Genomic DNA, 10916 nt, shown 5'->3' with positions numbered 1-10916 from the left:
ACATACATCCTGGTGATGTACAGCTTGGCGTTGGGAGGTTGTCCATTCATCTAACTGAGCCTATTACTGTAACACAGCAAATCCAGGTCAAAATGCGGTAACATTTGGTGCTTCTGAGTCTGGGCAGTTTGCCCTTTTGTCACACCTAGGGGACTTGGGTGCTGCAAAGCTTCGTGATGTTTGTTTTTAACAAGTTACTTTTAAGAATAGGTAATATGTGCACATAGTACAAAATTTCTTTTTAAATGTATAATGAAAAAGGAATCTCCTCCCCGGTCCTTTCCCTCCCTGACAATAACCACTGTTACTATTACTTCTTCATTGTGCGTCCTTCAGAGAGAGACAGAGACAGAATGTGAATGTGGGGGGGGGGGGTTGGTTTTTTTTTTTAAGTCTCAGGTTTCTTCTTTGATTGCTAAATAAGAATTTCTCTGCCCTTATCCCCGTACTCTAGGCTCTAGTCTAGGGCATTTGTGCAGCCTCAGTAGGATTAATCCTATTTGTCTTGTACTGTAAAGTTCAGACTCTGGATCTGTCGTCTGGCTCCAAAGTCCATGGTTCTCACAGGATTGGCCGTGAGTTGATAATTGTCTAGGCTGGGTTTTTTGTTTTTTTTTTTCACAGTCCAGGCCTTTTATTTTCTTTACACCCATCATGCCATGAATTCATAGGGAATGGGCTCCAGCAGTTCAGGCTCCTTTCCATTGGTTCTCATGAAGTGTGCTTCTCTGGGTGGAGCAGGCTGGTGCTTCAGTTGAAACCAAGTACCTTTCTCTTTGGCTTCCTTCTTTTTCTGATCATTTTCCTTCACCCGTTTCAGGAAGCTATCTCGGCTCTTAGAGTGCTTAATATGCTCGATATGCACATTAATTCTCTTGGCAAGAATCTTGCCCTTAACCTGTTTGTTTACAATGATGCCAGCAGCATGCTGGGTAACATTTTAGACTCTCCCAGTTTTGCCATGGTAACATTTGTGGGGCATTCCTTTTCGAACAGTGCCCATTCCCTTGATATCTACAATATCACCTTTCTTGTAGATTCGCATGCATGTGGCCAAAGGAACAACTTCATGTTTTCTAAAGGGCCTAGAGAACATGTAGCGGGTGCCCCTCCTCTTTCCCTTTGTGTTGATCATTTTGGCGAATTACTGGAAGATGGCTGTTCCGGCCGAAAAGAAGTAGGCTGGGTTTTTTACATTAGGCTTTCTACTTCTTTTAATATATATTTGAAATTTTCTGTAATAAATTTTTTTTAATTCTTATTTCTTTAGCAGTAGCTCCTGCAACACACCTATCTGCTTAAATTTTGCGTTTGTTTTAAAGTAAGGTTTAAATTGCAACCTGAAAGCAAACCATAGATGGATCTCTAGATAGTCCCATCCTCCACTCCCTACATCCATCCAAATCAGTCATTCAAAATTCCAAAGTTACAAACATGAACCAGGATGATTATTCACTTTCAAAAGCCATCCTTCTTTTTTTTTTTGGCGGTACACGGGCCTCTCACTGTTGTGGCCTCTCCCGTTGCGGAGCACAGGCTCCAGACGCACAGGCTCCGCGGCCATGGCTCACCGGCCCAGCCATTCCGTGGCATGTGGGATCTTCCCGGACCAGGGCACGAACCCGTGTCCCCTGCATTGGGACAGGCGGACTCTCAACCACTGCACCACCAGGGAAGCCCCATCCTTCTTTTTAAACATAAGGTTGACCTCAAATTTATTTTGAAAAGCCAGCTTCTCTGGCAGGCAAAATTTCATTTGATTTGTACACTAAGTTTCTCAAGAATGTAAATCTCATGCAAAACAGAGGGCTTATATTCAGCCTTGAAAAGTATTTTATACAATATATGGGCTGAAGAGCCAGGGAAGGAAGAACCTCTCAGACCCACCCTCAGCTGGGGAGAAAACATAGCTTGCGTGGTTTGGCCGCATTTCCTAGCAGCCACCTTATTTTGTACTCCTCTGTGACAGGTGGATGAGGGGTCAGGTCTTCTCCAGATCAGAGATTCCCAAAAGATACACAGCCCGGGGAAAGGTTTTCCAATTCAAATCCCATATGGTTTCCCTAGGGCCATTTTATCCTTGATGTCCTTTCATGCTCTCTACTTTGTCTTGCTGTAATCTGATCACCCAGGGCCTCTCCAGTTATCATTAAATATATTCCCACTGGTCAGGGAGCTCCCTTTGAGCACCCCTTTAGAGCAGCTGTCACATTTGAGCAGCATCTGTTTTCTGACAAGCTTGAAGACTGAATGAAGGAAGTCACTGAGTCTTTCCCAGTGGAAGTGCATGACACAAGTAACCTTTGGGACTGCGATCAGGGTGCTGTGAGTTGAGTGGCCTGGCAGCTCGTGTGTGCAGGGAGAGGTGGGTGATTCCTAGATGGGGCAGTGGATCTTCATGGTCTCAGCCCTGTGGTCCATGCAGGGTCCTAACACTAGAATGGTTCCCTAAGCCTTTGGCTCCAGCTCTTTCTGGGCAGGGAAACAGAACGAGGCAAGACGCCTGGTGTGTTTTAAATAGATTTTGCTTGCTGCAGCCAATAAGCCCAATAGCTTGGGAGGTGAGTGACCCTTCCTGAGAGATTTCTGTTGCACCATTTCTCCGGCCTCCAGCCCCACAAGTGCCGACCACCCCCTCCCTTCCTGCTCCTTCCCTCTGACCTAACTCCCTTGCTTTCTGGATGCTTTCTGTTCAGCCCTTTCTGGTTTTAGTATTTATTACACTTTTATTGGCTTTCGCTCTCTGCTTTTTCTTTCCCTGAAGCTGTTTTTCCTCATGCGCTGTATCTTTTCATCTCTTGGAGTCTTGTTTCTGTCCACTCTCTCAAGGGCACATCTCCATCTTCTGCTCCTTGTCTGACGCTGTCATGGCTTCTCAATTGTCCCCTTGCCCCAACCTGGGCTTTATTGACCCTGGCAAGAAAGAATGGCGGGTGGAGGAATCCACCTTGAGCAATCCCAGTTGTGGGACAGGTAGTGGCTCCAGTCTGGGAAGTGGACCTTAAAGGTGGCAGCTGTTTCTGGACACGGTGGCAGTGCAGTAGGCAAGCCAAAGGAGGAGGAATCAGAGATGACAGGAGGGGTGGAGTGGCCCAGGACCCATCGCAGGTGACAGTCAGAAAAGGAGATGGAAGAGGAAGGCCAGGTGGAAGCTGGATGTCGTGAGGGAAAGCTGAGGAGGAACTGGCACCGGGGGAGAAAACCAGGGATGTGGGACCCTGCCAGAGATGCTGCAGCCCAGCTCTGCTGAGCAGAGGCAGGCAGAGTGGGGTTGGGGCCAGGAGAAGAGAGCACCTTAGAGACCTTTTCTCCCCACTCTTCTCTGGCCCTTTTGTTCTTTCTCTTTCATGTTTCTGTCTTCATGTTATATTAGCAGCAGAAAACAATACAAAACAAAAGGCAGTCTGGGGACTTCCCTGGTGGCGCAGTGGATAAGACTTTGCACTTCCATTGTGGAGGGCCTGAGTTCGATCCCTGGCCAGGGAACTAGATCCCACATGCATGCTGCAACTAAGAGTTCGCATGCCCCAACTAAGGAGCTGGCAAGCCTCAACTAAGTAGCCCACGAGCTGCAACTAAGGAGCCCACCTGCCACAACTAAGGAGCCCATGTGCCGCAACTAAGGAGGCTGCCAGCTGCAACTAAGACCCGTTGCAACTAAGTAACTAAATAAATATTAAAAAGAGGGGAAAAAAAGGCAGTTTGTCTTTGAAAGGGAATGGCGAGATCTGGAGGTTTTAAGGCTGGATACACTTCCGCCTATGCTGAACTCTTAGGTCCTTTGCCTGTCTGGCTGCTGGGGCCATGAAGGCCAGCCCCTTAATGGAGCACCTTGAATAGAGGCCCTGTACCAGCTTGACAGTCCAGCTGGAGTGCCACCAACAGTAGGAGCGGTAGCACTCCCCAGCAAGGGCAGCCAGCAGTAGGGTGCACCCACAGACCCCCTCCAGGCACACAGGGCAGCCAGGGGAGCAGGGATGTTGGCTAACCCAGCCAGAGGGCTTGGGCTGAGGGGTGGCTTCCAGCGAATGATGCCAGCCCCATCATGGACTCCTCCCCTGCTAGGAACTAAGCTGCAGAGGGGCCTGTGCTCGAAGAAAGAGAAAGGAAAACTCTTGCTTAAAAAAGTTTTTAATTGAAGAGGTAATAAATGCACGTGGCAAAAAATTCAAAAGGTACAAAAGAATATATGCAGTGAAATCTCCCACGCCCGTTCACCGCGGGTTCCCCTCCTCAGAGGTGTCCCTGGATGTAACAATTTCTTGAACGTTCTTCCAATTTCTCCTTTTTAGTTTGCTGTATTCTGGAACTTTTCAGATTCTTCATGCAGTGGAACATTTTAAATTGTCTGGGTGTATATGTATGTATGTAATATGGGCCGGGGGACCCAATGATAATAAAGAAAATTGTATCTCAGTTTATTGCCAATAATTCTTGCTGGGGCAGGGAATGGTTTAAAAAATTAAAATAAGTAAACAGAATCCTAAAATACCAGCACTAGAAAGGACCTTCCAAATTCTTTTGTACCAAAGATCTTATTTGAAACATAAGTAAGGGGTCACCAAGCTAGCCTATGGTACACCTAGGACTAAAACCCAGGTTCCCTACCTCCTAGTCATCCCAGTTGCCCGAGAACATACTAAATGCTCTGTCTTTAGGTAGTGGCCTTTGTAAAGGTATGTGATTCAGAAATGGAAGGAAAGACAAATGCTTGGTCACGGATTTAGAAATTTCCTCCACTGGACACAAATATAGGGAAAGAAATCAGTAATTCCAGGAAAAACCTGAAGTCCAATTCCAACTGAAAAATAGCATGTGCGTGCACACACACACACACACACACACACACACAGACACTGGCACTGGCAGAAGACAGAAGACGGACGTCCGTAAAGTCTATTGTCTGTCTCTCCTGCTGAGTCCGGCAGAGGCTGTGAGAGGTGGCACGACCCCCCGCTCTGCTGAAGAACCCGCGGCCCTTGGACTCACTGTCACTGGGATGCAGGTAGAGGCAGGCATCTTTGGGCAAGAGAAAGAAATGCCAACCTAGACTAGAGGAAGAGGACAGTCTGTGCAGGGACACGGGGACAGGGATGCCAAGGGAGAGCAGAAGTTGTGCCTGGCCAGGCCACCACGGAGCCCTGCCACCACTGGTCCCAGGAGCACTGGCAGCCCCAACTGTTTCTACCACCTACCAGGATGAAACACCCCAAGATTTATGTGCTGACAAAACGGCAGCATGATTTTAAAAATTCTCTCTGCTTTCACATCAGCTCCAGACACTGTGTACAATTTCAGTGTCCAAGCCAGACTGATGGGCCTTTTGATCGCTTCAGAGGGTGACTCCAGTGAGAGGGGACACGTATGACTATAAACATTGGCTGTAGAAACCCTCAATTGCTTTGAAATGGTAAATTTCCAGGCAAAGTGGATCTGATGTCACACGCCTCCTGCATTAACAGCTTTTTCTTCCTCTTCAATTATTTTGGCTGGTAAGGGAGTGGAAATTACACTTCAGAATATATCGATGGGTATTTTCAGCCTTGCTGAGAGCTTCAAATTATATACCAATCCTGGGAACATTCTCTTAGTTTCCACTTCCCAGTTTCTCAAGGAAAATGGAGGTTTCGATTATAGGCACCATTAGATGGAAGGAAATGCAGGACAAGGACCACGGGTCTCTTTTCAATTCAAATGCTCTCTGGTCTTATCACCTGACCTATTTTTGAGCCAAATTTTGTTCCGGCCCTAGGTGTAGAGGTCCATCCTAACATGTACGAGATGATGAGGTTCTTGATAAAAAGACAAGTATGTCTAACAGCCTGGGTCCAGGGCTTGAATCAGGGCATCTGACAGGCAGGGGAAAAAAAAAAAAAGCCAGTTCTGTCTCTTCATCTTCACACAAGGGATCCAAAAGTCCTGATCTCTGGTACACACGGCCTCTCCCCCGTGCTTAGGTGCTGGGTACACGGGCAGCCTCCCAGCTGCGTCTTTGCCCCAGCTGTGTTCTGGTTTTCTCTTCTCGACCTGACTGGCCTCTTCTGCTCTTCACCTGAGGACCAGACCTGGATTTACAGCTCCCTTCCTTGGCAGACCACAGAGAACTCAAGTTCAACTGAACAAGTCTCCCGAATCTGCTCCACGTCCTGTGTCCCCATTTCAGTTAGTGGTTACCTTACACCAAGGTACTTGTCTCCTACACGAGAAACGTACGTGTTATTCTCAAATCCTTTCTCTCGCCTCCGCCTCCAACCGATCCCCAAATCCTCTGAGTCTAACCCTCTTTCTCTTCTGCTCCAGTGTTTCTGCCCTAACCCAGGCTCACAGCACTGCTTGCTGGGACTGTTGCAAAGTCATTGTAATCCCCCACCACTACTCTCCAGCCTCTTCACTAAAATTTATAACTGATCATGTCATTCCCTGTTACAAAATCTTGGGTGGCTCTCCGTGGCTTACCAGAATAAGTCCAAACTTCTTACAAAAGCATACAAGACATCTGTTAACTGGCCCATCTACCTCTCTAATCTCGTTACCATCACCACTCCCTACCCAGTACACACCACCCGCTGACCATTTCCTGGTCTCCCTCCCATACACTTCCACACGTTAGTTCCTTTCTTTGCTCTTCCTCTGTGCAGAATGCCCTTCCACATCTTGTCCACCTGCTTATCCTTAATACTCAGCTCTCAGATGACTCCTTCCTTGGATGAAGTCCCCTTTGTGTTTGACTAGAGTTCTGTTATACCCTTTTGTGACCGTCTGTGCCTATTTCCCCATTATCAGTTACCGGGCTCCTCGGGCGGTGGAATCAGGTTTTGTTCGTTTTTGTATTCTTGGAAGCTAGAAGTGCTTGGCGTGGTAGGCATTCGAGAAGGAAAGGGAAGAAAGGGACTGGAAATACCACCCTAATGGGCAAACAGGCATTGGCTTACCATCTGAGTGGGCTAGGTGGCATTTTAGTGGGACAGAATGGGGAGTAGCAACCAGCCTGCTGCCCTAGATACTTATTCATTCATTTACTCATCGCACAGATACTTAGTGAGAGCTGCCATGATGGCCCATGCTGTGCTGGAATCTGGTGATACACAAAAGAAGGCTGCCAGGCCCAGAGGGACTCCCATTCGAGGGCAAGAGACAGGCATGTAACAGGCAGCGGCCTGACATTTTGGGCCAGCTGGTCTGCTCTGAGGATCTTTGCCACTCAGCTCCACAGAGGCTGTGGAGGAGGGGAAGGGGCGAAGGAGACAGGCAGTGAGATAGGGAGGTCAGGTAGGCCTTGCAAAGGGCTCTGCCTCCAGGACCAATTCTGCTGACCAGCTGGCTTTATTTATGCATTTCTCCTTTGTAGGAATTCCTTGCTGTTAAGAAAAAGCATGTGACACATTTCTAATTAGCCCTCTAACTCTGCAATCCTATTATTCCCAAATGTAGCAGTTGGGTCATTTCATGATCAGTAATAACTTTTGTAGTTCCTGCAGTTATTCACCAAATTGGGGTCATTCCTTCCCTGACTTCTGGTGGAACCACAGAGGATTTTCTCATCCCCTCATCTGGGGCAGCGGGGTTTGGCTCCTGGCCCCATGGTTGGGGGGCAGCCAGCTGCTCCTGTGGAAGCGCTGGGAGGGAACCTGGGTTACTCACTACACCGGCCCACACTGACCCAGATGAGTTGCGCCCTTTCTCTGGGCTCTAGTCCTGCACCATCTCTCAGGTGCTTGACTTAAGACAGAAATGCATGCTGCACTGAGTACCCTGCCCATCTTCTTCCCTCCTTCCTTCCACCAACAAATACTAAATGAAGGACTTCCCTGGTGGCGCAGTGGTTTAGAATCCGCCTGCCAATGCAGGGGACACGGGTTCGAGCCCTGGTCCGGGAAGATCCCACATGCCGTGGAGCAACTAAGCCCGTGCGCCACAACGACTGAGCCCATGCGCCACAACTGCTGAAGCCCGTGCACCTAGAGCCCATGCTCCGCAACAAGAGAAGCCACTGCAATGAGAAGCTCACGCACTACAACGAAGAGTAACCCCCGCTGGCTGCAACTAGAGAAAGCCCACGAGCAGCAGCAAAGACCCAGTGCAGCCAAAAATAAATAAATAAAATAACAATAAACTTACATTAAAAAAAATACTCAATGAGCATGGACTATATACACCAAGCAGTGTTCTAAGCACTGGGGAGACAGATGAACAAAACATACAAGAACCCCTGCCCTCATGGGGCTTATACTCCAGGGGCAGAAACTGATATAAAAAGCCACGGTTCTCAGACAAACAGAATGATGACTAATAAAGAACTGAGTTCCTTTCAAAGAGCCAGGTCCTCAACTTGATCTATAATGGTTCGTAGAAACTTGACTTATAAAAAGCTTTTCCTTAGATACGCTGGTGCATTAAGTGGGGACAGTGGGTAGCATACCTGCCACCTGGTGGCTGGGTGACCTCTGCAGCCATCCGTCTCTTCATCCGTGAGATAGAGAGGGTGGAGCCTTCCTCACAGGGTCGTCGTGAGTGTTCTGAGATGGTGTATTGGCACAGTGTCTGTTTCATGGTAACGTACATTCTGTTCACCATCCCTGGCTCCTCTTTCCTGCTTCGAGCAGACATGGGAGTCTAATCAGTTCCCTTCAGCCTCCTGCTGGACCCCTGCTGCAGATGCAGACAGGACAAGAGGCTCCTGAGGTGACCCAGAGTCTCGAGGGTAATGGGTAAGCCAGCGAGAATGGACACCCAGCAGAGGCTGCGGCCGTACACTCTGCCTCTCCCCTCCCCCCCAGCCCCACTGAGCAGAGGCTCTGGAAGAGGCAGCCACGCGCCTGTGGGGCAGGACAGTCATCCCTGTCGGAACTTGGGTGTGGCTGAAGAGGCCTGTCTGGGGTCTGTTCTCCTTCGCGGCCCAGGTGAGCAGTCCCCCGCAGGTGCCCTGGCGGGCCCTTCAGGAGTCCCCGTCACCCCAGCAGCAGCAGCACTGCCTGTGAGAGTGGGCCTCCAGGGGACGCCGGTGGTTACCAAGCACTGGATTTTACTTGCTTCATTTCATCCTACCTTTCCCAACAATGCTGCAAGTTAAGGGCTGTCACTGCCCCATTTTACCGTTGAGGAAACCGAGGCTAAGAGAGGGAGTAAGAATTTGCCCAAGCCACTCTAATATGTGACGGAACCAGCATTTGAATTCAGGCTGTCCAGCTCCAGAGCTCGGGCTTCACACTGACCTATACCCTTTCTGCCCTCTGTTAACAACCCCAATCCCCAGATCCACACATCAAACTCACAGGGGCAGACAGTTCCCTGGGCCCTCTGGGAGCGCCGGGGCCACACGGCACTCTGCCCAGCTTACCTGAGTGCTGGCTTCAGCAGCTTGAAAGAGAAGGGGGCCGTGCCTGAGAGCAGTGACAAGGGAGACAACTGCAAGTCCAAAATGGCACAGCTGGAGGGACCTTGGAGGTCATCTCTCGGCAACCCTTCTTTTACCGAAAAGAAAACAGAGGTCCAGAGAGGGAAGTGAGGTCCCTACATGCAGAACTTCTACCACCCTGCAGACTGCCCAGTGGCCTCAGAAGCCCGGCACGGAAAATGGATTCGAACCCAGTCCCTCCACCCACCTGTTGTATGACTCTCAGCGATGGAGGGCTTCACTGAGCCTCAGCGTCCTCTGCTGCAGGTCGCGGGGGCTTTAGAGATAATGCGTGTGAGATGTCAGCACAGCAGCTGGCACCTGCTAGGTACTCAGTGAACTGTAGCTATTATTATCACTCTTGTTGGCTCCGAAGTTCAATGATGTTAGGCAACACTACCTCTCTTAGGTGTTGCTTTGATTCTGTGGTTCTGCTAGCTAGGCCCAGAGAGGGAACAATGTTCACAGCCACCTCTGAACGCCGAAATCCATCTCAGGGAGGGCTAAGGCTCAGCTCGGTGCCTCTTTGGGATTAGAATCTGGAAGAATGACCGTGGGCTGTAGCCGAGGTGGCAGCTGCAAGTTCCCAGCTCTTCCAGCGTGCCTGTGGCTTGAGACCCATCACTCAGCCTCTGTCTATATCAAATTTCTGTGAGTCCAGTGAGCGAGGTAATCACCTGCCACCTTACCTCCACCACCCACACCCAGGGAAGTTTATTGTGCTCATTTAAGGAAGGGCTAGCTATGAAGTCTAACACCTTCCAGAAAGGCTACACTCCTAGGGGTTTTGGGGGGTTTCTCTTTGTGGTGGGGGGTGAGTAGAGAAGACTTCTCTCTGAGACAGAGCTACCTGGCGGTGACAATTTGGTGCAGATGTACAGCATCCTCACCACTGAGCCCTGAGGAATAAGGGGTAAGACTTGTAGAAACCTGCCAAGTTCCAGCTCCTTCTTCCCTCCCTCTCCTCATGGAGCCCTCCTTCTGGAGCCATCAGTAACCCATCAGCCTGATTTCGGTTTGGCATGGTCCAGCTTCATCCTCCATGCCTAGGGGTGACTTTGGAGCCTCTCACTATGGGTTGATGTGATGTCTTTGGATCCCACATTCTCTCACCTGGTTCTTTCAAGACCAAAGGCAGCTAGACCTAATAGACCAGGCTGGGATGAGAGAAGCAGCCTATATCAACAAAGGGTCATTCCCCAGGTCTTCCCACCTGGCTGACCTGAGAGCCTGTATGGGGGTAGGGACACCAGAAGGGCAGTGCCCTTACGTTTCCTCGTCATCTAGAGATGGCTGTGGGGCCTGATTCCTAAGGAGCAAGTCTCCCTAGCTTCCCACAGAGGACATGACCACTGGGTCTGCCCCATGATTGCTGCAGAAACAAGCCAGTGGCTTGACAGGGGTTATCGTGGTCTATGGAAATGAATCCTGGTTCCCTACTGCAGTCTAATTAAACTCCCCAGGCAAGGGAGACCTGGGAGAGCAAGGCTGGCCTGCATCTCCACACCATCTCCTATTGCTC

General features: G+C 49.6%; 1 pseudogene across 1 annotated transcript; it reads right to left on the bottom strand.

Annotated features, from left to right (window-relative positions):
- Positions 1-652: 652 nt before the first annotated feature.
- Positions 653-1490, bottom strand: LOC307182498 (large ribosomal subunit protein eL21-like; annotated as a pseudogene). The gene has a single exon. The product of its transcript is annotated as a large ribosomal subunit protein eL21-like (transcript).
- Positions 1491-10916: the final 9426 nt, after the last annotated feature.

This window comes from Stenella coeruleoalba, assembly GCF_951394435.1.
Source record: "Stenella coeruleoalba genome assembly, chromosome: 2".
Lineage (NCBI taxonomy): Eukaryota > Metazoa > Chordata > Mammalia > Artiodactyla > Delphinidae > Stenella > Stenella coeruleoalba.
The sequence above is the reverse complement of the archived record's forward strand: the minus strand, read 5'-3'. Positions and strand labels throughout refer to the sequence as shown.